General features: G+C 48.9%; 1 pseudogene; it reads left to right on the plus strand.

Moving 5' to 3' along the window:
• Positions 1-19,142: 19,142 nt before the first annotated feature.
• On the plus strand, positions 19,143-27,071 carry LOC138777293 (splicing regulator SDE2-like; annotated as a pseudogene).
• Positions 27,072-27,781: the final 710 nt, after the last annotated feature.

The following is a 27,781-nucleotide window of genomic DNA, read 5'->3' on the forward strand; positions in this document are numbered from 1 at the left end:
GGCGACCACCCCCACCCCGCCCCCCTCCTCATCCCTCCAACATGTCAGGCCACTCTCCACAACCATCCATCCCAAAACAAAACATCCTATATCCCCCAAATGACACCCAGGCCTCATTCAATATATACAAAATACACAAAAAAAACACCCAAAATAGCCCAAAAACACTTCAAAATCTCCCAAATCCCCTCTAAGTGCAACCACTAATACAAATCTGCCTAGCTGCATGAAGCTGCTGTCACCCCAGCAGAGAGAAAGGGGAGTTCTGGCTGTTTAACCCTTTCATGCACCCCTGATCAATGCACAGTAATAACCTCACTGTCAGCAGTAATATGCATGCCAACTAAAGTGCACTTAAAATTTTTTTTTTTTTTTGCATTTACCAAAAAAATAAAAAAATAAAAAAAAAATCTTAAAAGCAATCCCCAGTGTCACCATTCTGTATCAAAATCAATGCAAAACCTATAAATATACAAGATCTACAAGGATTTTGAGTTGGGACTGATTTCTGATGAGACTGTGGCACGCATGCGCAGCAGCCCCCCCTCCCCTCCCTCCATCCTTACATTACCTGTAACGATGTGGTTTCTTCACCCCTCCAGTAGAGGGCGCGCTCTTCCTTGCTGCCTTGGTCGCCAGCTGCTTCCTAGGGGCTTTTCCACCAGTGGATTTACGGGCTGTCTGCTTGGTACGAGCCATGATGGAGACAAGAGAGGAGTCCTAGACCTGCTCCCCCCAATAACAGCAGCACAGAGGAAGGAAGGAGGGGGAGGGGGGGGGCAGAAATAGAATCAGAGGATTTATTACTGTGGAATAAACACGCATTTCCAGCATTGCTTCTACTCCTTCCCATTCACCTAACATGACCGGTTTTCAAACTGTGGCGCTGCACTACCCTGAGCTCTCCTCCTCCCCTGCTACTATCCTTCACATTGAGGAAAGACATACATCCTACAAGGGGGGGCAACCCCCCCCCCCCCCCCCGACCCCCTTATCACCCCCTCCACCGGCTGCAGACTAACGACCCCCCCAGTATTAGGACTCCACTATAAGCAGCAGCAGCCAGCTGTCCAGTCAGAGCAATGCAAGAACTCCATCACTGCCCCCCCACAGCCATGCAGACAGCTTCCCCTCACCAGGACAAAGCCCTGACATCGTTTTGGGGGTGCAGACCCCTGCCACCCCCCCTGGAAGGATAAACTATAGGGCAATGCCACTAAGCAGCCGCCCCTCCCCCACCAGCCAGGTCCCAGCTGCTCTGAGAGCATGCAGGTTATGGCAGGACCCCCCAGACAGTATTGGGGGCTGTGGAGCGGACTTTGGGGGTCCTGTGTGGGGGCGGGGGCGGCAGCGCGGAGCGGGGACCGTTAAGCGGCCGCGACTGTTACAACATTTCAAACTGATACAATAAACATTGGGAACAGCTACAATGTATCCAAGTGCCCCACGTGTAACTGCCCCGGGGGGAGAGGAGGGGGAGGGGGTGAGTACACAGGGGGGGACCCGGACGGAATGGGGCCCCCAGAGAAGAGTATATGGGGCCCCTGCTCTCTCTGTGGCAGCTGCTATAGGGGAAATTAATATGGTGACCAGAGTGAGAGAGACAAGATGGTGAAGCTCAGCAACAACTGGGGAGCACAGGGACATTAGGGGGGCATTTTGCGTCGGTTTTTAGCCACTTTCCCCCACAGTGAGGGTCCCGGGGGGCGCCCAACCTGTTAGAGCGGGGTGTGGGGGGGCGCCCGGTGCCGGTCTGGGGGGGCAGCGCCGCGGGACTGGGGGATTTTGTCGAGTGAAGGAGCCCCGGGTAGTGAGGAGGGAGAGCTGGGGAGGAAGGCGGCTCGTCGTCTGAGGAGAGAGGACGGGGCCGCCGGCGGTCGCCGCTTTTGCAGCCCAAAAAGTTTGTGTGGGGGTTCGGGAGGAGAGCCGGGGGGCCCCGGGAGGGCAGGGCGGGGGCCCGGGAGCGGTTTCGGGAGCTTTGGGTCCGCTTTGGGCTGAGGGATTTGCAGATATAAAACTTACCTTCCCCGCTAGCTGAGAGCACAGGCTGCTGGCTGCTAACACAATTGAAAAATGGCTGACATTGGTGTGTCCCACAAGCCTGCTAAGAGCTCCCTCACCGAGCCGCAGCCAATCAGGCACAATGGAGGGAAGGCCCAGCCGGGGCACAGTGTGTACAAACACAAAGACACGCTACCGCACTCTACTACTGCCTGACACATGCTGCCCGGGACAGGACTGCTGCTGCTGACAGGTGTGTGCTGCCCGGGACAGGACTGCTGCTGACAGGTGTGTGCTGCCCGGGACAGGACTGCTGCTGACAGGTGTGTGCTGCCCGGGACAGGACTGCTGCTGCTGACAGGTGTGTGCTGCCCGGGACAGGACTGCTGCTGCTGACAGGTGTGTGCTGCCCGGGACAGGACTGCTGCTGCTGACAGGTGTGTGCTGCCCGGGACAGGACTGCTGCTGACAGGTGTGTGCTGCCCGGGACAGGACTGCTGCTGCTGACAGGTGTGTGCTGCCCGGGACAGGACTGCTGCTGACAGGTGTGTGCTGCCCGGGACAGGACTGCTGCTGCTGACAGGTGTGTGCTGCCCGGGACAGGACTGCTGCTGCTGACAGGTGTGTGCTGCCCGGGACAGGACTGCTGCTGCTGACAGGTGTGTGCTGCCCGGGACAGGACTGCTGCTGACAGGTGTGTGCTGCCCGGGACAGGTCTGCTGCTGACAGGTGTGTGCTGCCCGGGACAGGACTGCTGCTGACAGGTGTGTGATGCCCGGGACAGGACTGCTGCTGCTGACAGGTGTGTGCTGCCCGGGACAGGACTGCTGCTGCTGACAGGTGAGTGCTGCCCGGGACAGGACTGCTGCTGACAGGTGTGTGCTGCCCGGGACAGGACTGCTGCTGCTGACAGGTGTGAGCTGCCCGGGACAGGACTGCTGCTGACAGGTGGACTGCTGCCCAGGACAGGACTGCTGCTGACAGGTGTGTGCTGCCTGGGACAGGACTGCTGCTGACAGGTGTGTGCTGCCCGGGACAGGACTGCTGCTGACAGGTGTGTGCTGCCCGGGACAGGACTGCTGCTGACAGGTGTGTGCTGTACTACTGCCGGGACAGGACTGCTGCTGACAGGTGTGTGCTGTACTACTGCCGGGACAGGACTACTGCCTGACACATGCTGCCCGGGACAGGACTGCTGCTGACAGGTGTGTGCTGCCTGGGACAGGACTGCTGCTGACAGGTGTGTGCTGCCCGGGACAGGACTGCTGCTGCTGACAGGTGTGTGCTGCCCGGGACAGGACTGCTGCTGACAGGTGTGTGCTGCCCGGGACAGGTCTGCTGCTGACAGGTGTGTGCTGCCCGGGACAGGACTGCTGCTGACAGGTGTGTGATGCCCGGGACAGGACTGCTGCTGCTGACAGGTGTGTGCTGCCCGGGACAGGACTGCTGCTGCTGACAGGTGAGTGCTGCCCGGGACAGGACTGCTGCTGACAGGTGTGTGCTGCCCGGGACAGGACTGCTGCTGCTGACAGGTGTGAGCTGCCCGGGACAGGACTGCTGCTGACAGGTGGACTGCTGCCCAGGACAGGACTGCTGCTGACAGGTGTGTGCTGCCTGGGACAGGACTGCTGCTGACAGGTGTGTGCTGCCCGGGACAGGACTGCTGCTGACAGGTGTGTGCTGCCCGGGACAGGACTGCTGCTGACAGGTGTGTGCTGTACTACTGCCGGGACAGGACTGCTGCTGACAGGTGTGTGCTGTACTACTGCCGGGACAGGACTACTGCCTGACACATGCTGCCCGGGACAGGACTGCTGCTGACAGGTGTGTGCTGCCTGGGACAGGACTGCTGCTGACAGGTGTGTGCTGCCCGGGACAGGACTGCTGCTGCTGACAGGTGTGTGCTGCCTGGGACAGGACTGCTGCTGACAGGTGGACTGCTGCCTGGGACAGGACTGCTGCTGACAGGTGTGTGCTGCCCGGGACAGGACTGCTGCTGACAGGTGTGTGCTGCCCGGGACAGGACTACTGCTGACAGGTGTGTGCTGCCCGGGACAGGACTGCTGCTGCTGACAGGTGTGTGCTGCCCGGGACAGGACTACTGCTGACAGGTGGACTGCTGCCCGGGACAGGACTGCTGCTGACAGGTGTGTGCTGCCCGGGACAGGACTGCTGCTGACAGGTGTGTGCTGTACTACTGCCGGGACAGGACTGCTGCTGACAGGTGTGTGCTGTACTACTGCCGGGACAGGACTACTGCCTGACACATGCTGCCCGGGACAGGACTGCTGCTGACAGGTGTGTGCTGCCCGGGACAGGACTGCTGCTGACAGGTGGACTGCTGCCCGGGACAGGACTGCTGCTGACAGGTGGACTGCTGCCCGGGACAGGACTGCTGCTGCTGGCAGGTGTGTGCTGCCCGGGACAGGACTGCTGCTGACAGGTGGACTGCTGCCCGGGACAGGACTGCTGCTGACAGGTGGACTGCTGCCCGGGACAGGACTGCTGCTGACAGGTGTATGCTGCCCGGGACAGGACTGCTACTGACAGGTGTGTGCTGCCCGGGACAGGACTGCTGCTGACAGGTGTGTGATGCCCGGGACAGGACTGCTGCTGACAGGTGTGTGCTGCCTGGGACAGGACTGCTGCTGACAGGTGTGTGCTGCCCGGGACAGGACTGCTGCTGCTGACAGGTGTGTGCTGCCTGGGACAGGACTGCTGCTGACAGGTGGACTGCTGCCTGGGACAGGACTGCTGCTGACAGGTGTGTGCTGCCCGGGACAGGACTGCTGCTGACAGGTGTGTGCTGCCCGGGACAGGACTACTGCTGACAGGTGTGTGCTGCCCGGGACAGGACTGCTGCTGCTGACAGGTGTGTGCTGCCCGGGACAGGACTACTGCTGACAGGTGGACTGCTGCCCGGGACAGGACTGCTGCTGACAGGTGTGTGCTGCCCGGGACAGGACTGCTGCTGACAGGTGTGTGCTGTACTACTGCCGGGACAGGACTGCTGCTGACAGGTGTGTGCTGTACTACTGCCGGGACAGGACTACTGCCTGACACATGCTGCCCGGGACAGGACTGCTGCTGACAGGTGTGTGCTGCCCGGGACAGGACTGCTGCTGACAGGTGGACTGCTGCCCGGGACAGGACTGCTGCTGACAGGTGGACTGCTGCCCGGGACAGGACTGCTGCTGCTGGCAGGTGTGTGCTGCCCGGGACAGGACTGCTGCTGACAGGTGGACTGCTGCCCGGGACAGGACTGCTGCTGACAGGTGGACTGCTGCCCGGGACAGGACTGCTGCTGACAGGTGTATGCTGCCCGGGACAGGACTGCTACTGACAGGTGTGTGCTGCCCGGGACAGGACTGCTGCTGACAGGTGTGTGCTGCCCGGGACAGGACTGCTGCTGACAGGTGTGTGCTGCCCGGGACAGGACTGCTGCTGACAGGTGTGTGCTGCCCGGGACAGGACTGCTGCTGACAGGTGTGTGCTGCCCGGGACAGGACTGCTGCTGACAGGTGTGTGCTGTACTACGCCCGGGACAGGACTGCTGCTGACAGGTGTGTGCTGTACTACTGCCGGGACAGGACTGCTGCTGACAGGTGTGTGCTGCCCGGGACAGGACTGCTGCTGACAGGTGTGTGCTGCCCGGGACAGGACTGTTGCTGACAGGTGGACTGCTGCCCGGGACAAGACTGCTGCTGATAGGTGTATGCTGCCCGTGACAGGACTGTTGCTGACAGGTGTATGCTGCCCGGGACAGGACTGCTGCTGACAGGTGTGTGCTGCCCGGGACAGGACTGCTGCTGACAGGTGGACTGCTGCCCGGGACAGGACTGCTGCTGACAGGTGGACTGCTGCCCGGGACAGGACTGCTGCTGACAGGTGTGTGCTGCCCGGGACAGGACTGCTGCTGACAGGTGGACTGCTGCCCGGGACAGGACTGCTTCTGACAGGTGGACTGCTGCCCGGGACAGGACTGCTGATGACAGGTGGACTGCTGCCCGGGATAGGACTGCTGCTGACAGGGGTGTGCTGCCCGGGACAGGACTGCTGCTGACAGGTGTGTGCTGTACTACTGCCGGGACAGGACTGCTGCTGACAGGTGTGTGCTGCCCGGGACAGGACTGCTGCTGACAGGTGGACTGCTGCCCGGGACAGGTCTGCTGCTGACAGGTGTATGCTGCGCGGGACAGGACTGCTGCTGACAGGTGTGTGCTGCCCGGGACAGGACTGCTGCTGACAGGTGTGTGCTGCCCGGGACAGGACTGCTGCTGACAGATGGGCTGCTGCCCGGGACAGGACTGCTGCTGACAGGTGGACTGCTGCCCGGGACAGGACTGCTGCTGACAGGTGTGTGCTGCCCGGACAGGACTGCTGCTGACAGGTGGACTGCTGCCCGGGACAGGACTGCTTCTGACAGGTGGACTGCTGCCCGGGACAGGACTGCTGATGACAGGTGGACTGCTGCCCGGGATAGGACTGCTGCTGACAGGGGTGTGCTGCCCGGGACAGGACTGCTGCTGACAGGTGTGTGCTGTACTACTGCCGGGACAGGACTGCTGCTGACAGGTGTGTGCTGCCCGGGACAGGACTGCTGCTGACAGGTGGACTGCTGCCCGGGACAGGTCTGCTGCTGACAGGTGTATGCTGCGCGGGACAGGACTGCTGCTGACAGGTGTGTGCTGCCCGGGACAGGACTGCTGCTGACAGATGGGCTGCTGCCCGGGACAGGACTGCTGCTGACAGGTGTACTGTTGCTGACAGGTGGTGTACTGCTGCCCGGGACAGGACTGCTGCTGACAGGTGTACTACTGCCGAGACAGGACTGCTGCTGACAGGTGTGCCTAGTCCTACTACCCGGGACAGGACTGCTGCTGACAGGTGTGTGCTGTACTACTGCCGGGACAGGACTGCTGCTGACAGGTGGGCTGCTGCCCGGGACAGGACTGCTGCTGACAGGTGTACTGTTGCTGACAGGTGGTGTACTGCTGCCCGGGATAGGACTGCTGCTGACAGGTGTGCCTAGTACTACTGCCTGAGACAGGACTGCTGCTGACAGGTTTACTACTGCCGAGACAGGACTGCTGCTGACAGGTGTGCCTAGTACTACTACCCGGGACAGGACTGCTGCTGACAGGTGTGTGCTGTACTACTGCCGGGACAGGACTGCTGCTGACAGGTGTGTGCTGCCAGGGACAGGACTGCTGCTGACAGGTGTACTACTGCCCGGGACAGGACTGCTGCTGACAGGTGTGCCTAGTACTACTGCCCGGGACAGGACTGCTGCTGACAGGTGTGTGCTGTACTACTACCCAGGACAGGACTGCTGCTGACAGGTGTGCCCAGTACTACTGGCGGGACAGGACTGCTGCTGACAGGTGTGTGCTGTACTACTACCCAGGACAGGACTGCTGCTGACAAGTGTGTGCTATACTACTGCCCAGAAGAGGACTGCTGCTGACAGGTGTGTTCAGTACTACTGCCCTGGACAGGAGTGCTGCTGACAGGTGTGCCCAGGACGACTGCCCGGGATAGGACTGCTACTGACAGGTGTGCACAGTACTACTGCCTCAGGTAGTACAGTACTGCTTCTAATAGGTGCGTGCTGTACTACTGCCTGGGACAGGACTGCTGCTGAAAGGTGACCGCAGTACTTCTGTCTGGGACAGGACTGCTGCTGACAGGTGTGTTCTGAACTACTGCCCAGGACAGGACTGCTGCTGACAGGTGTGTACAGTACTACTATCTGGTACGGGACTGCTGCTGTTAGGTGTGCACAATACTACTGCCCGGGACAGGACTGCTTCTGACAGGTGTGTGTGGTACTACTGCCTTAGGGCCCTATTCCACCGGACGATTATCGTTTGCATAATCATTAACGATCTCAAATGACCGCTATTGCGAAAGACCTGAAAACGTTCACTCATTTCCATGAAACGATAATCGTTACTTATGATCGTAATTGCGATAGTTTTTTATTCGCTATTTATTCGCTATTGCGTTCGTATCTATTGCGAACGACCGAACGACGTCTTATTCAATGCAACAATTTGCGAACGTTTTGCGAACGAGCAACGAGAAAAATAGGTCCAGGTCTTATAAAGCGATCAACGATTTCTCGTTCGGTCTTTAATCGTTAACTGCATTTCAACCAAACGATTATCGAACGATTTAACGATAATCTGAACGATAATCGTCCGGTAGAATAGGGCCCTTTGATAGCATAATTCTGCACAGGACTGCTGACAGGTGTGCACAGTTTAACACATGACAACCTTTTATATTGGTAATGGGCCTCCCTTTCTTCCAGGGGATTTTTTGTTAGTAACATTTCTGTAAGGGGTCCAATAGCCCTGACCCCAAACAATAGCACAAAGCGGTGTAGCATCATGAACCCTTTGGAGTTTTATCAGGCAAAGTGCCACCCTGCTCCACAGGCCATGCCCAGTATTTCAGTTCAGCTCCATTTTGTCAAATGCAATAACACTTGTGACCTATGAACAAGAGAGGCGCTGTCTTGTTTGTGTGTACAGAAAAAAAAGCATTCCTTAAATCAAAAATTTAAACAGCGACTTTATCCTTGTTTTATGACAACATTCTGATTCAGCTGAATTTATCAAGATGCCACAGAGGACCATTTGGTGACATCTGTGACTCCATAATGCTGAGATAGGCGATACATAGACGTGCGCTCCATCAAATATCCGCTCATAGAAAGCTATGGATACATTCAGCACATGTGCCCAAAGATTTTTACCATGACATCCGATACACGTCTGCCGCTGTTTAACTGTCCCCTTGTATCAGACACATGTACAGAGCATCAAACATGGTAGCACATCCATATACAGTGGTGCCTTGGATCACGAGCATAATTTTGTTCTGGGACCGTGCTTGTAATTCAAATCACTTGTAAACCAAAGCAAATTTTCCCATTAAAAATTATTGATAAAGTATGGATAAAGTCAGCTGAATTCAGTGTGAATTTATCCGCGAGAATTCCATAGTCTGAACCCGCCCTAAATCTGAAAAAAACTGCAGCAGTTTGTAGATACAGCATGGAGCTGCAGATCCCCATAATGCAGTAGTGTAGTACAACAGGCTAGAATAGAGAAGCAGGGCTGCTGTCAGAGGTCTGTGTGGTCACATGACAGCAATGGAGAAGGGTGTGTCAGCCTGGACCAATCAGGAAGTGAGAATCACAGACCTGTGCAGAAGGACAGTGACAGAAACTTTTCTATACAGCAGTGTGAATGGCGTGTAAGTGTAAGTGCAGGCACATTATAGCAGCAGTGTGTATGGCTGAGTGGAAGTGCAGGTACATAATAGCAGCCGTGTGTATAACTCAGTGTGAGTGCAGGCAGATTATAGCAGGGATGTAGTGGTTGGGAAACACAAGGGCTGACAGAGAATGGAGGGAGCATGAAGGAATGAGCAGGACAGATGTGGGCACATATATGCAGCACTCTCTGTCCGGGGAGAGAGGGTTACAAACTATGAAGAGATTACCTCCACAGTCCTGTCCCCTGATGTAAGCCCCAGCCTGAAGTGGATCTGATTTGGAAGGTGAGGGAGACTTCCTGGGTCAGAGTACAGTGCTGTAGACCCCGCTATGCAGAGTGGGGCTGCCAGACTGCTGGGTCACTCCCTCCTCAGGCGCTGTTGCTGTGGCAACGGTGGTCGCTGTGTGGCACTGTGCCATCTTAGGTTGGGGACCCACACATATCAGAAACCCTGCAGTTGTGTGTGGGCTTATACACTTTTATATTACCTTTAATTTTTCATGGAATCTGATTGGTTGCTAGGGGCAACTAAGACAATTCTACTTTACACCAGTTTGATAAATCTCCCCCTTTGATCTAATCGAAACTAAATCCTAATGTTCATTTAAATAGCGCTGAGAAGTGGATGGTCAGTGTGAGCCATGTGGATGTGTGGCCATGTCTGTTTTTTTTTTTTTTTTTTTGCATTTATTTACTAAAGTACGTTTTTGGGCTATCCCTTTAGGTTTCTGTGACAACACTACCGCACCTAAGAAACCATGACAACAAAATGCTCCCATAACTGCTTCTGTGAAGAGGCCTAGTTGCCTATAGCAACCATAATACATCCTTAATTTTCAAAGGCCCTATGGAAACCGAAAGCAGCAACCTAGCTGGTTGCCATGGGTGACTTCTCCATTTGCTATTGCATCAGTTCTAATACTTTTCCTGCTTTGGGCCTCATTTGTTGGAGAACAACACAGCCTTGTTGCCCATAGTAACCAGTCAGTGTTCAGCTTTCATTTTCTAACCTGCTCTGGTAAAATGAAAGCTGCTCTGTGACTGGTTGCTATGGGCAACAAAGACAGGACAAGTTTGATAAATTAAGGCTGGGTTCACACTGTGTTTTCAGCATCCGTTTAACAGATCCGTTTTTTTTTAACGGTCAAAAAAGTAGTGTCAACAGTACTTTATTGTGCGTAAAAAAAGCATCCGTTTTGATCCGTTTTTTTTTTATAATGGAAGTCAATGGAAAAATGGATCAAAAACGGATGCACACAAATGTATCCGTTTTTTTGCAATCCGTTTTTTGCAAAAATCGGATCCGTTAAACGGATGCTGAAAACACAGTGTGAACCTAGCCTAAGCTAAATGAGCTCAGTACAGATTGTAGCACGCATCCCCAGATAGACCAGATAGACTTTTTTGGGCTTTGAATTTTGCTATTTTTTTCATAGTACACATGGATTGGGCTTTGGAAAACCCATTTAGGGCTAGGTTCACACTGTGTTTAATGTCTCCATCACAGGTATCTGGATTGCTGACATATACAGTGTCGGAGATCAGTAGATGCATTGATTTATATGGCTGAATGGAGTGTCTAGTGAACCTCAACGCAGCAACCCCACAAGTTCCATTAGAGTATACAACACAAATGTTTGTTTGACATCTGCTTTGACTCTGTTTGACATCTGCTGTTCTCTCCCAAAGTATATGTCGACAAACCCATATACCTTTGACAGAGACACAAAACGCAGTGTGAACCTAGCCCTAGCAGCTTCTTTTAGGCCTGTGCACCAGAGAGACAGTACGATTATGGCCTAAAAACGCCAGCATTAACAGACCAAATCTGCAGGTCAGTGCAGCAGCTGTAGCTAATCGGATGCTGAGAATTGTAGTCTTGCAGCAGCTGTAGCTGTCGGGGCATGCTGGGAATTGTAGTTTTTTCAGCAGCGGTGGCTGACAGGTAATGCTGGGAGTTGTAGTTGGCTTTGCAGCACCTGTAGAGCCACCGATTGTCGATCACTGTTCTGAGCTAAATCCATTAGCAGCGGGTATCTATCCCCTACTGATAGTTTGTCACAATGTATTGTGGCAGGTTAGCTCAGATAGGATTGCCTAGAATACAGGCTTACAACCCTCAGCTGTGGACAGGCCTAGGTCTGGACAGATGTGGCTATAAACAGAAATGTTTCCCATTCACCGACAGCAAGCAGAGCTGTGAACAAGAGTAGTAGAACATAGATATATGCTGTCTATTATTAGAGAAGTGTCCCAGCTTTAGTGCAATTAAACAAGAAAAACGGAAACAAATGCTACGTTTACACGGAGCGATAATTCGCCCAATCGATCGTTTAACGATTTTGAAGAAACAATTTGGTTTTTATAACGATCAGCGTTTAGACGATCAGCCTTTATTATCGTTATTGCAATCATTTAAGCCCATCTTTTACATAGGGTAAATTGGTGAAAGACTGTTTACACGAAGCAATCTGTGAATTTTCAGCGAACGACGATTTAAGAACATGTTGAAAGATCAAAATGAACTATTTCTCGCTCGTCGTTTGATCGTTTGCTGTGTTTACACGGTACGATTATCGCTCAAATGCGATCGTTTATGCGAAAATTCGAACAATAATCGTTCCGGTAAACGCAGCAAAACATTCTGCCGTTTGGCACACCAAAATGGGTGTGGCTTGCAAAAAAGGGGATGTGGCCTCTTCAGGGGCATGGTATAACAATCATTCTTTAATTGTAATCAAGCTTACATGTTCAAATAATTGTAATGTTGATTTAGGGTACAAACACACACAGCAGATACGCAGCAGATTAGATCTAAATAACTGAACACAGTATCAAATCCGCTGCGTATCTGCTGTGTGTGTTTGTACCCTTACACAAAGGGATAATTCGCCCAATCGATCGTTTATTTGATTTTGAAGCAACGATTTGGTTTTATAACGATCAGCGTTTAGACAAATAAATCGTTAGAAAAATCATCAGAAATTTGTAAGAAAAATCGTTATTGCGATCATTTTTAAGATCGCTTAAGCCCATCTTTCACATAGGGTGAATCTTTGAAAGACTGTTTACACAAAGCGATCTTGCGAATTTTTAGCGAAAGACGATTTGAGAACATGTTGAAAGATCAAAATGATCGGTTTTGCGAAAATTCGAACCATAATCGTTCTGTCTAAACGCAGCATAACCTAGGCCATTTTCAAATTAGTTTTTTTCACAATCGCCCAGCCCTAGTGCTGCGATTAACATGTTCGATTGATGGAGATCTCTGTGTAATCTTGCATGTAACATTAGAAGCTACCTGGAAGCTATAGAGCTGCATCATCCACCATGTAGCACAAACAGATGGAGGCGACTTGTTCTGCAACATCCAGTAATTACAGAAGTTTCGTGAGAACGCAATGTACACGGCAATTAGCTGATCAGTCGGTGGGCACTGGGCAAGTTTGCAACAGAGGATGATGGGAAGTAAACCTTTTAAGGCAGGATGACCCATGTGCTGGGCGCTGACCTGCAGGCTACACACGTCACAGGGCTATTATCATGTCTGCAGCTGCCACACTTGTGTTTACACACCAGGAACAGAGCTGATGTCTGGTGTGGCCGCAATACAGGCTGGAGGAGGTTCAGAGCCCCATCTGTGCGGAGATAAACAGCTGCTTGGCCTGCCCACAGCCGGAAGTGTGTAACCGGTTATACTGATGTAGGGCACCACAGAATATACAGCAGGAGTTACCCTTTAGATTTCTGCCTATTTTGTTATGTTTGGACAAGGACTGTTCTGATACAGCGAGACTAATCCGTGTCTTGCCTTCCTAAAGCAATTTCTATATGTGGCACGCACAAAGTAACGTCACTAACCCGCACGTACTTCAGAGATTCACGGTGTAAAACTACTGCCACATATTCCTAATGTAAACCAACTGACACATATTGCACACATTTTTCAATGCAGATTTTGGTGCAGAATACGTGCAAAGAATGCCACAGAGCATAGTCAAGTTTTCAAAACACTGGGGGTCATGTCAAGTTTTCACACAAAGGAAAACCATCGGCACCATTTGCTGGCGTTTTGGAAAAATCACTGAAAAAACATGACATGACTGGATGTCATCATACAGGGTATTATGGCTGCAAGACCCTGACCGTGGCTCTGATATTGCAAACTTAGGGCCAGTTCACACTGAGCAAATTCGGCGGAATTCTGCAGTGGAGCTCTCCGCCGTTTCCCATAGTGTTTGTATGGGAGGGTTTGCACATGCAATTTCTTTGCACGGAGAGCGACAGGAGTGGGGGCGCTCAAACCCTCCCATACAGACACTATGGAAATCTGAGGCAAACGGGATTCCGTGGCGGAGAGCTCCACTGCAGAATTCCCCCGAATTTGCTCAGTGTGAACTAGCCCTTAGGCTGCATTTCACACGTTCCGCGCTCTGTCCGTGAAATAGTTTGAATCACCGCAGCACTGTAATGACAGAGCCGCAGTGATTCAAACTGTTTCCCCACTCCCAGTATGATGTTGATACATCATTCCATGTGGGCCAAAAGTCCAGGACCGGCATTTATCATCCATGTTTCACGGACAGAAGTTCCCAAAAGAGGTAATCCCAAACTTATCACATACAGGATGAGGGATAAACAGTTGACCAGTAGGGTCTAAGGGCCCTATTACACCAAATGATTATCGACTGTACTTGGCTGTTTACCTACTGTTCTAGCTGATAAGTGTTTGGTGTAATAGCGCCTGTTAAAATACCACGATCAGCTGACAGGCACAGTGAAGAGACAGCGGGCAGGGAATGAGAAAGAAGGGAGCACTGAACTGACAGGTTGGCGCTTGCTTCCTCCCCTAGATAGTACAGTGTAATACGACATTAAGGGCCCTTGCACACTGTGTAAAAGAGGCAGAATTTAAGAGCAGAGTCCGTGCAGCGGATTCCACTTGTCATTCTGCCTATCCTATTGCTTCAATGGGATTTCTTGTGCGCCTCTGAACATTCTGTGACACCCATCAATTACAAGAATTAAAGTTCCCTGTCCCCTGTGTGAATCGAGCAGTTGTCAGGCAGGCACATTGCTGGTCGGCGTCCCCTCAATTGGGCCCCCATAAATCATGACTGGAGCGCCACATGGGTTTGCAGCTCTATAAAGATCCATGTTTTTGCAGTTCTGTGTGGATTATAGTGGAGGATACTCTGTCAGTTTTTTCTATGTCTTATTTAGTCCTATTCCAGTTGGTTCTTCCATATATCTGTATTTTGGCATTATCTGTTCGCCTAAATCCTCTGCTTTATATTCAAGACAATCCCTTAACGGAGTCCTGAATCTTGTAAAGACCACCTCTATCCACCGAGGTGGTTCCCATCCACCTACCATTAACACCAGCCTTGTGTCACTTTATTTGCAAAGAGATAATTGCGACTATTCTAATTGCCCCTATCCCCGTGGGTGCAGCTATTAGAGCGTCCCCTGGTGGCACAGCCTGTAAGAGAGATATCTTCATGGCAGTGGCTCCATTATATACTTATTTCATGTAGTGTAAGATGATCAGCTGTTCTGTTCCCCATGCTCCTGTCACAGCACCTGCTGCATCTTCTGATGGAACGTGCACCAAATACTTATTATAGAAGCAATTAGAGGAAAATAATAAATCACTAGAGAGGGCTCCATAGAAAAGTTATTATAAAGTCACCCCAGTCTGTGGACCGCTAGCTGCCGCTGTCACCCCCACCTAAGGGTCTAAAACATGTCCTGCCCCTGATTGATTTAGACATATATATGGAGATTTAACCACCACTATTTCTTCTGATCATCCCATACAGGGCCGGCTCCAGGGTTTTGTGGGCCCTTGGGCGACAGAGCCTCAGTGGGCCCCTTTGTGGAGCAAATCACATGGTGACAGTAAGGTCCCCTCGATGTAGCCCTCTAATAGATGCCCCCTCTGCCACACATACATCTTAGGCACTTCAGCACCTTCCTCTATAAAAGCTCCCAACAGTAACGGGACCCTCTTGGTGCCCCTAAAGTTATGTCCAATTTGTGCCTTTTTCTGTGGGTAGGATCCCATCTGTAGCTGTACCTCCTCTTACTGTTTCCCAACAAGTGACCCTTCAGGTGTTATTAAACTACAACTCTCATCATGTCCTGCTAGCAGTAAATGGTGGAAGTTGCAGTTTTTCTGCAATTGAAAAGTTATATGTTAGGGAACACTGCACTAAATATACCGCCCAACAAATCACTTTTCCCAATAAGTGACTCTACAGTTGTTATCAAACTACAACTCCCATGATGTCCTGTTAGCAGTGCATGATTGGAGTTGGAGTTTTGCAGCAATTGGAGAATCACATGGCCCCTAAACACCCCACAAAACACTACCCCCTTCCCCTTTGTACACTCACCCATCACCTGGCCCAGGAGCTGAGCTGCTCTGGTCTCCACTAATCAGGTCTGGGCCAGAGCAGAAAGATGCAGGGAGTGCAGATCAGGCGGATCTGAAGCACAGTGGAGACGCTGGCTGGCCGGGCAGGGAGGTGATTGTTCCCTACCTCCAGCCAGTCTCAATGAAGAAAGAAAGCAGCCCTGGCAAGACTGGGCCCCTAGGGATGCTGTGGGCCCCGGCACTTGCCCAGGTAAGCCGGGTGCTGATGTAGGCCCTGATCCCATACTTAAGATTCACTGATTTTGAATAGAGATGGGATGGAAAAGGCTTTGCCAGACACATGCCAGCTTATCATCCCTGACAACAAAAGGATCAGGCAATTGAAATCCAACATGCCCGATCCTTCTATCATCTTACATTATTTGTTGGGGCAGAGTCAATCACCCATACACATTAAGGGGGAGATTTATGAAAGGGTTTAAATATACACCTGGTGTAAACTGCCCACAGCAGCCAATCACAGCTCAGCTCTGGTAGAACAAAAGCTGAGCTGTGATTGGTTGCAGTGGGCAGTTAACACCAGGTGTATAATTACACCCTTTGATAAATCTCCCCCTAAATGTTCAATCGGTCCTGATACAGATCAGATTCATGACTAGTGAGTGGCAAAAATCTGCTATGACATCTCTGAGATTGTAGTGCCGACATCTGACAGCAGGGGGAGCTCACAGAATACAGATCCTCACTGCTACCATATTAGTAAATTAGAATGCTAGAGGCTTACCGGCTCCCCCTACTGGTGGCTATATAACTACAAAAATGACAACATTTTAGCATTGTACGATGGGTGTCAAAGATCATAAATGATCATTTGCACAATATTATCATGTAACTACTGCAAAAATGCATGAAATTTGACCTTTTAAGGCTGACCTTGTGTCAATGCTACTATAAACAACAGGAATTAGTTCATCTACAAAATGCTGATGTAACCAGCTGCTATGAAGATTGACGCTCTTTGCAGCGGTTGCTATACAAGTGTTCAATAACGCTGTGTAATGCTCTGCAGATCAAGACGCCGGCACATCTGTGCTGAACACTGGGGACGCAGGTGCTGCCTGAATAACAGCTTGTGACGTGAGAAATCCTGAAGGAGAACATCGGCAAGGAGCGACAGAATCCAGGAATATTTCAGACATTGACGTCTTGTATATCAGGCTGCCAACAAAACGCCATTATAATTATATACGTATCGTGTGAATATACGGTTTATTGGGTTTATTGGTCAGGCCAGACCAAATAAGATGAGCCCCCTTGCAGGAATCATAGTGATGCCCTTGAGCTGATTATCGAGGAATTGACTGCGACAAACAGCCAGTGATCAGCTGATCACCCACAACATGGTATTGAATGGAGCCCTTTATGGTGCGTTTACACGGAACGATTATAGTTTGAATTTTCGCGATAACCATCGCATTTGAGCGATAATTGGCTCGTGCATACACAGTGAACGATCAAGCGATGAGCAAGAAATCGTTCATTGTGGTCTTTTAACATGTTATCAAATTGTCGTTGGTCGTTCGCTGGAAATTCACAGATCGCTTTGTCTAAACAGTCTTTCACTGATTCACTAGTGAGTGCAGCTTTGAAGTATAATACAGGATGTAACTCAGGATCAGTACAGGATAAGTAAGGTAATATATGTACACATTGACTCCACCAGCAGAATAGGGAGTGCAGCTCTAGAGTATAATACAGGATGTAACTCAGGATCAGTACAGGATAAGTAATGTAATGTATGTACACAGTGACTCCACCAGCAGAAAAGGGAGTGCAGCTCTAGAGTATAATACAGGATGTAACTCAGGATCAGTACAGGATATGTAATGTAATGTATGTACACAGGGACCCCACCAGCAGAATAGGGAGTGCAGCTCTAGAGTATAATACAGGATGTAACTCAGGATCAGTACAGGATAAGTAATGTAATGTATGTACACATTGACTCCACCAGCAGAATAGTGAGTGCAGCTCTTGAGTGTAATACAACATGTACGGGTATGTCTACACTATAGAATTCTGGCGAATCACCCACCGCAGATTCCACAGCTCGCCCCCGCTCGTGGCCGTGCACATCTCCACTGGTCCATAGGTTTCATTTTATGGTTTGGCAGATTTCGGATTCTGCCCGAAGGATGAACCCGCCCACGAGCCGATGGTGGAATCTGCCAAAATATAGAATGAAGCCTAAGGTACCAGTGGAGATGTGCACACCCGCGAGCTGCGGAATCCGCACCAGGTTAAGCGCCAGGATTCCATAGTGTGGACATATCCTCTACTGATCCTGAGCTGTATTATACTCCAGAGCTGCACTCACTATTCTGCTGGTGGGGTCACTGTGTACTTACATTACATTACTTATCCTCTACTGATCCTGAGTTACGTAAGTAATGTAATGTATGTACACAGTGACCCCCACCAGCAGAATAGTGAGTGCAGCTCTGATATATAATACAGGATGTAACTCAGGATCAGTACAGGATAAGTAATGTAATGTATGTACAGTGACCTCACCAGCAGAATAATGAGTGCAGCTCTGGAGTATAATACGGGGAACGTATACTTTAACATACATATACTTACATTTATTATGTTCATACTAGTTCGTTGTAGCCCTTGTTGCAGTGACGGCTGTGGTAGTTCTGAGAAAATAATTATTAGGCACCACAAGTAGCATATTACCATAAGCAATAAAGGTTTTCCATTCACTGAGAGCAAGCAGAGATGGTGAGGAGCTGCACCACAATGGTCAGTATATGAAGCCTATGGGCAGGGAGGACTGCAGCAGGATGTGCTGTATAGTTTGTTGCTTTTATGCCTGACATACAGTTGTAACTTCATGGGTAGCCTCCATTATAAGTATATTATTACACTATAAAGCATTAGCACCTATAAACACACAATACAGGAACATACCAAAGTGACAAATCTTTATTGGCAAGCCCATAACATAACCAGCATGAGGCTCTCTGCGCTTCCCAGCCACACCCCAACCTAACCACGCCACCAACCAGTGCACCAATCACAACGAGAGCCGTCATCTACCACTTATCCCGCCCACATTTGGATCGCAGCCGCCATCTTTCTTCAGGGCACAGTGTTGTGTTTTCTAGTGACCTTGTGAAAAACAAATGCGCAACATACCTGTTTTACCGATCACTAAAACAATCTTTGGCAAATAAAAAAGTTCTTATAACGCCAAAATCACCAGAAAGGGTTAATAACACAAGATATAAGAAATGTAGAGATTCTAAGAAGAGATTCGCGGCTAGAGTCGAGTATTGTTGTTGTCTGTCTGTCTACGCTCTCGGCTTCTAGAATTTTCTCTCGTGTGTGTTCCGTAGGCGTGTGGTTGGCACTACCTCAATAAAGATGGCGGACGCTTGCGTGCCTTCCTCGTGACGTAAGGAGCGTTACGTAAGTTCCTGGAGGCTCCGCCCCCTTGTTCATGGTGACGTTGGAGCTGCGCCGCGGCAGTTTTCCCACAAGGAACGATGGCTATGGTGGTGGTGTGGGTGAGAGAAGCGGTGAGCGGTCGGGTGTCGGTGTGTGAGGCGGCTCCGGGAGCTCTGGTGCGGGACCTGCTGCCTGCCGGTGACCTGGTGAGTGGCTGTCCGTCATTTCTTATTGTGTTTCCTAACGCCTGTGACTTGGCTGGTTCGCCGCTAGGTGGCGTTGTTATATGGGAGAGTTATTGCTCTACCGCTAGATGGCAGTGTTCTCACGGAGGGTTATAGGCTATTGTGTCTATAGTAAGAACAGGGTTACTATAAGGGGAGGAGAGGTTTAAGCTGCCACTCAGGGGGCTCTTATATAGGGAGGAGTGTTGGGGTTATAAGTAAGAATATGGGGCTTCTCCGCCACTATATGGGAGTTTTATATAGGGGGGAGTAATAGGTGACATAAGTAACACTGGGCTGAGCCACTAAAGCCTGATGTACCTGTACATGATATTGTTTGGGGAGGAGGTGTACAGATCTGTTAATTTAAAATAAAAATCAAAGTCTTCCAGTACTTATCAGCTGCTGTATGTCCTGCAGGAAGTAGTGTATTCTTTCCAGTCTGACACAGTGCTCTCTGCTGCCACCTCTGTCCATGTCCAGAACTGTTGCTACTACTAGTACAGTTCCTGATAGCAGAGAGCACTGCGTCAGACTGGAAAGAATACACCACTTCTGCAGGACATACAGCAGCTGATAAGTACTGGAAGACTCACGGTCCATAAATAGAAGTCATTCACAAATCTGTATAACGCTTTGACACCGTGACCAGTTGATTTAAAACCTTTTTTTTCCTCTGGAGTTCCCATTTTAGCTGCCCCATGTGTAGTTACTGGCTGCCAGGGCTTTTGCTTCTGGCTGTGTTCTGGTCCTGCCAGCGTCTCATGACGTTACACTCGCCTACCTAACCAATCACAGAGCTGAACAGGGGAGCAGAACATCATCAGAAGCTGGGAGAAGGGGAGCGCAGCTGGAATGGAAAGATCTGACAAGCGCTCAGTACTTTTTTTGTGTCTCTGGGACATGTGGAAATTTTATGTCCATGGCGGGTACACTTCTGAAACTTGTTTCCGCAATTTTTCAATAGGAGACTAGGAAATAACGTAAAAAAAATGTTAGTATCGCTGCTTGTGGAGCTATGGAGGTTATTATAAATGTACATATTTGAACCTGGTGAACGTCTTAAAGGGATTTAAAAAAAAAATCAAATCAACTGGTTCCAGGTATTTGTAATTTACTTCTATTAAAATTTTTTTAAGCCTTCCAGTACTTATCAGCTGCTGTATGTCCTGCAGGAAGTGGTAATATTTCAAGTATGGAGAGCAGGAGAGGTTTTCTATGGGGATTTCCTACTGCTCTGGACAGTTCCTGACATGGACAGAGGTGGAAGCAGAGAGCACTGTGTAAGACTGGAAATAATACACCACTTCCTGTAGGACATACAGCAGCTGATAAATACTGAAAGAGTTGAGATTTTGTAATAGAAGTAAATTACAAATCTTTGGCACTTTCTGGCACCAGTTGATTTGAAAGAAACATTTTTTGGTGAACTACCTCTTTGAATGAACAAACAGAATTGCCAATTTTTTGGAATAAAACAAAAAGTCACGCACATCCCACAATTCTACCCATAAAAACAGCATAGAAAGTGGCTCCTTACACAGCTCCGTATGTGGAAAAATAAAAAAGAAAGTTATAGCGGTCAGACTATATAGCAATGCAAAAGGATTTTTAAAAGTGGAAAAAAAAAAATTGCTGCAGAGAGAAAGGGGTTAAAGAGAATCTGTCAGCGTCCAGACCATACCCGAGGTGCTGACGGTAGTGTAGGTGTCAGGTCCCTTGTGTGCGTGGTACAGAGATCAGCAGCACAGGCACGGACTGGCAAGTGGCCCTGTCCAGCAATAGCGCATGCTCATACCAAGATAATGTCAGCGGTAAAAAGAGGGATTTGAAATTAGCCAAACGCAAACGCCAAACCACTCCTCTTTGACTCTTGGCTACAGTGGGTTTGGCAAGACTGTATAAATCTACTGCACATACGCATTTTATACAGGTACCATGCACACAAGGGGCCAGACGCCTACACTACACTGTCAGCACCTTGGGGCCGGTATGGGTGCTGACAGATTCCCTTTAAATAGTGACTGTTTCTGATCCGGTTGTCAATGTGCGCCATTGTCATTAGTGTACGCTACGGGGTCCCACTGCCCTTCAGCTGTGGCAGAACTACAATTCCCATCATGCCTGGACTGCCAAAGCTTCAGCTGTGCAGGCAAGATGGAATAGTTTTTCAGCAGCTAAAGGGCGGCAGTATTGACGTCTGTGGTGCGGTAACTACAGCCATGAGGTGGAAGGATTGTAAATGTGTGATGCCGCCGAGCACCTGTAACACCCAGGACAAACGTGACCCGTCCATCTTTTTCAGTCTGAAGTCTCTTTTCTTTCAGGGTGGGCCTCTGTCTGATTTTTATGTGGAAGTGCAATGGACGCTGCGTCGGCGAAGAGGAGCAGCTGCGGAGCGGACTGGTGTACAGTGTGGAGCCGCGACTATGTGGAGGCAAAGGGGGTGAGTCCCGCTGTACACTGCAGATAACAGCCCAGCACAGAACTGCAGAGGACACATAGGATTTTAAAGGGACTATCCAGAATTAGATAAAGCCCAGCTACTTCCAAGCAAAAACAGCACCACCCCTTTCCTCAGACTGTGTGTGGTATTACAATTCAGCTTCATTCACTTCAATGGAAATGAGCTGCAAAAACCACAGCCAAACTGAGGACAAGAGAGGTTAGGTTTCTGGAAAAAAACGGCCATTTTTTTCCCCTAAGATTGGACAACCTTTTTTAATACTGCAGTCTTACACCTTTAGGCTGGGTTCACACTACGTATATTTCAGTCAGTATTGTGGTCCTCATATTGCAACCAAAACCAGGAGTGGATTGAAAACACAGAAAGGATCTGTTCACACAATGTTGAAATTGAGTGGATGGCCGCCATTTAATGCGAAATATTTGCTGTTATTTTAAAACAACGGCTGTTATATTGAAATAATGGCAGTTATTTACTGTTATATGGCGGCCATCCACTCAAATTTCAACATTGTGTGAACAGAGCCTTTCTGTGTTTTTAATCCACTCCTGGTTTTGGTTGCAATACTGACTGAAATATACTGACTGAAATATATGTAGTGTGAACCCAGCCTTTACATATAAGTAGATGTCCCCTCCTGTTTTGGAAGTTTGGTGAGAAGCAGCTGAGATCCCAGGATCTGGCCTATTCTGACGTGGATGTTGAATGAACAAGGAGTCGGGTAGGAAAGATGTAAGCTGTTCCAGACACATTCTCCATTGAAGAAACATGCACATTCAGACAAGCTGAGCATCTATATGTATTGGGGGACTGGTAAGGAATAGCTGACACACTATTGTATGTGGCAGGATTCAATTTTACCTCATATAAAACATTATACACGCCTGTTGATGTGTCCGTTCTTAACATTTTAGTGTTTGTCTGTAATAAATATATAATAAATAAAAATAACAGGGTGTATACTCCTCATGGGCTCTTGTGACATACTGATATCTTTTCCCTGTAGGGTTCGGCTCCATGCTGCGTGCACTGGGGGCTCAGATCGAGAAGACAACAAACAGAGAGGCCTGCCGGGACCTGAGTGGGAGGCGGCTCAGGGATGTCAATCACGAGAAAGCGTAAGAGATCTGTTTGAGCTATCATCTACCATCTTTATTTAAAGGGGATTTAAAAAAAAAAAAAAAAAATATATATATATATATATATATATATATATATATATATATATATATAGCTGCTTTATTTTAAAAACTGTGCCACCCCCTATGTACAGGTTGCTTGTGGTATTGCAGCTTACCCTCATTCAGTTTAGTGGAGCTTTTCTAATCCTGTAAATCCCTTTAAAGGGGTTATCCAGGCTCACAGAAACATGGCCACTTTCTTCTAGAAACAGCATCTCTCTTGGGTGTGAATTTTGCAGCTCTGTTCCATTAAAGTAAATGGAGCTTAATTGTAATACTACACAGATGAGGTATTTTTGGTGTACAGATAATGGCATAAAATAGGCAGGTTTGTAGTGTCTGTTCTTGGTATGGAAAAATGTTGGCGCTGGACATTAGCTTTGTCCAAAATTAAAGCGGCTATCCAGGGTTAAAAAAAACCATAGCTACTTTCTTGCAAAACAGCACCACCCTGCCCTCTGGTTATGTGGGGTATTATAGTGCAACTCTTCACTTCAAAAGAACTGAGCTGCAGAAGTGCACCTAAACTGTGGATAAGAGTGACACTGTTTCTGGAAGAAAGCGGCCATGTCTTTGTAAGACTGGAAACCCCTATTAGGCTCCTTTCACACAGAGTAAAACTGGCGGAATTCCGCGGTGGAATTCTCCGCCAGCCTCCGTGTCATACTGGGAGTCTATGAGAGGCTCGCTCACCCCCTCTTTCCATGCTGAAGAATGGACATGTACTGTCCTTTGTATGTATAGGAGGAGCAGAACTATATCTGCATATTCTATCTCTATTATATGGTATTTCCCCCCTGGTACCACCCTGCAAACTCCATCTCTGTGCTGCTTTTCCTAAGCTCTGCTGCAGTGTAGATGCAGACTGGCCTCTGTGCTGCCTCCTATACACTATGTAGTCGCTAAAAAACAACATCCTGCAATCTTACCTTACAGTAGCAAACCTTCAGTTCCCAGACCAGCACTAAGCAGTCTTAACTGAATCCAGTGTTTTCTGTGGCCACAGAGTCTGCACAGGGCAATGGCTGTTTCTCTCCTCTTCCTGCTCACTCATCCCCTTTGCCCCCCCCCCCCCCCCATAGGATATAGTGGACACAGCAAACCCATCATCTTTTTGCTCCTCTGTAATGTAGACGACTTTGCCAGATAATGAACAGATAAGAAGTGAGGGGGGGGGGGAGGGTAGTAAAACTGCTTTGTCAGTACAGAAGGAAGCTCTTTTGCCTAATAAAACCTATTACAGAGTTTATTGTATTCGCTTGTAATGATTGATCTCAGCAAAGATGTTTGAAATGACTTACACTTTAAGTCTTGAAACAAGGACTGACACTCTTGGTGAATATCCCCAATCTTTCATTTCTCTTATCAGTTCTACATTTGCACACTTTGATATCCTATACTCATGAATTATTTTATTGTTAGTATGGCAGAGTGGATCAAGAAACAAGCAGAACGTGAAGCGGAGAAAGAGCAGCGGCGCCTGGAGAGACTGAAACGTAAACTGGCCGAGCCCAAACATTACTTCACTGACCCAGAGTATCATCGGCAGTGCAGTGACATGTCCGAGAGGCTGGAGGACTCGGTCATCAAAGGTACAGAACACACAGAGCACAGGTGTCAAATCTGCAAAGCTGCAATTTCCATTATACATGGACAGCCAAAGCTTCGGTCGCCCAGGCATGATGGGAAATGTAGTTATGTAACAGGTGGAGGGCCGCAGGTTTGACCTGTGTCCTAGCAGGTCACTGTACTGGTGTTTTCTGCTATATTAGTCTAGTCAGCTTTTGCTATATCAGTGGTAATGCATAGATAGAGCTGTGGCCCTCAGATTCTCTTCTACCAGTGTTCAAATACACAATATAAGAAAGCTCATGTAGTACATTACAGAAAAGTTGTATCGTAACTTACATGGTAACACATTTCTCTGTTTGGCCAGGATTACAAGCTTCATCAAGTACATCGGTTTCTGCAGGTCCGAGCGAAGCTCAAAAACGCAGGAAAGAACCAAGCAGCAGAGAAGGGGAATCTGGAAAAAAGCAATGCTTCTGGTGGGTGATGTTACTGTAACATATGGCTGGTTATATGGGGGTGTGGGGACATATCTTAATAAGGTTATCCAGGATTGGAAAAACATTGCTGCTTTCTTCCAAAAACCCCTTTCCTGTCCTCAGTCTGGGTGTGGTTCTGCAGCTCAGTTCAGTTTAAAGCAAATTATCCCCCTATGTACCTCTAAGGATATTATTACTTATTTATTATATCATCTGGTTAACATTTCAAATTGCCACATGATTCCCGCTATCTGCGCCGGTTTCTTCATTTGCAAATCCAGCTGCTCTATTCACTGAAGGAGGGATGTACTGGGGGCTCCAGGCCCGCCTTCAGTGAAGAAACTAGTGTAGATGGCGGGAACCGGGTGGCAATTTGAAAAATGGACCACGCCACTGGGATCTTCACGCTGACTAGACGACGATAAAAACAAAACAAAAAACTATTTAATATCTTTAGTGATACATTTGCGAATGGAGCTGAATTGTAATTCCACACACAAACTATGTCACAAAGGCAAAGTAAGGCAGAACGGCTCAGTATTCTAAACTAAATGTGTTCTAAATGTGTATTTTAATATTTGGTCACTAGAGGGCGCATGTAACGCTTATTTAAAGGTGCCACCTAGTGGCTAATCCTGCTCATTGACCTTGCAGCCAGTATATGTGCAGCAGGGATCTTGTCAACCCATGATTAAAAAAAAATAAAAAAAATAATCCATAGATGACTCCCACACCGTGACATAGATGTGTATCATGATGATGTCAGTGCAGCCATGAGATCAGCATCAGAAGTAGAGCTGTTACTACCAGCATTTTGGAAAAATTTTGTTGTGTTGGTTAACCCTTTTTAGCGCTGCCATAGGCCCCAATTGGCACGTATGCTATTATGTTAATAAATGTCCAGGTCTGAAAGGGGTTAAGCAGCAGCTGAGTGTAATAATTGTATCTTTTTACAGGACAGGATTGGAGGGCTTAGAGTCATCTTCTAGTTCTGACAGCGGGAGTGACAGCGATTCAGAGTCTCCCTCCACATCTGCTTCATCATCATCATCATCATGTAGCAGCAAAGGACAAAGACTCCCGACTTCTGACAGTGATTCTGATGGACAAGCTCCATGTTCTTCTTCACATGTACCCTCTAAACAGAGCCCAGAATACAGTGCAGAAGAAAGTTCTGCAGATGTAAAGCAAGCAATAATATGTGACCCAGATGAGCAAGTGCAGTGCTCCTCTAGCATTACAGCCACTGCGCCTGATACTGAACCCCAAGAAGACGAGAACCCGGTGCAAGAGTCCATGAATGTGGAGCAACCAAAGGCTGACCCAGAACCAGCGACACCAGCTGCTATTGCTGACACACAGCAAGAGACTCCCAATGTGGTAAGCTGCCATACATTATAGGGGTATCCTGAGGAGCATTTTTTTATAAATAGTTATTCTAAGGCTGTTGGTATAAAGAGAAAACCTATAATCTCCTCCACGGTCACTCCCCCATCCTGCTTGGCGGCACTTCTTGGTTTGTGTAGATACAGAAGTGGTTGCTGAAGTGGGAAGGGGTAGGTTGGCCAGGACAGGCTTTAAAATGAACACTGATCAGTGGGGATCCCAAGCTCAGACCCCCATCTCCTTGGGCTCCTGGAGAACACCTTTAATTGTCATTGAAATGATGTATGTAGAATCCGCTGACTGTTTTCCTTTATCTTGCTCACAGGATACCTCTTCCTTTGACCTCCTTTCGTTCACCTCGGCTTCAGAGCTGGAAGCACTGGGGCTGGAAAAGCTGAAGGTGGAACTGATGGCGCTTGGCCTCAAATGTGGAGGAACGCTGCAGGAGCGCGCAACCAGGCTCTTCTCTGTGCGTGGACTCACTAGAGAGCAGATAGACCCCTCACTTTTTGCCAAACCAAGCAAAGGGAAAAAAAATAGATCTGCACGAATATCAGACCAGGACTTTTAAGTGTTCACAGGGCATGAAGAGCCGAAACTTTCTGTATTCATTTTATAATAAAAAATTTCTATATTTTAATTTTGCAAATCTCGTCTAATTCCATCACAAATATAAGATGCTGTAATATGAGAGACGTCCAAATGGAGTTAAATACCTGGATGAGACAAGCACGGATGTTATCCAGCATTAGGGTATATGCCACACTATGGAAGTCTCGCGGATAACGTCCCACGACTAGTATGTACCGGTACGTCCTGGAAGTCTGTGGCCAGACGGTAGGTCCTGAGATATGAAGCGCGCTCTGGAGTGGAACGCGCTTCATAGCAGGTGGGGGCCGGCTGCAATTAGCAGCCAGCACCTCACCGTCAATGACACGCTGCAGCGTGTCATTAACTCCTTAAACGCCGCAATCGTTTAAGTGTAAGTGACGCGGAGTTCCCTTTCACTTACCGATCGGGACACCAGCAGTATGACTGCGGGGGTCCCGATCGTTAAAACGGACCGCCGGAGGTCTCTCACCTGCCTCCGTGCGGTCTGATCGGCGCTCTGGTCACTGAGCCTGCACAGGCAGGCTCATAGAGCAGAACGCCAATAACACTTATCAATGCTATGCCTATGGCATAGCAATGATCAGTGTAGAAAATGAAGCTAATGTATGTACAAGTCCCCCAAAGGGACTTAAAATGTATAAAAGAAAAAAGTTAAAATCACTAACACACTACCCCAAAGCCCCTCCCCCAATAAAAGTTTAAATCTCCCCCCTTTCCCATTATATAAATAAAATATAT

This window comes from Dendropsophus ebraccatus, unplaced genomic scaffold (genome assembly GCF_027789765.1).
Source record: "Dendropsophus ebraccatus isolate aDenEbr1 unplaced genomic scaffold, aDenEbr1.pat pat_scaffold_559_ctg1, whole genome shotgun sequence".
Taxonomy (NCBI): Eukaryota; Metazoa; Chordata; class Amphibia; order Anura; family Hylidae; genus Dendropsophus; species Dendropsophus ebraccatus.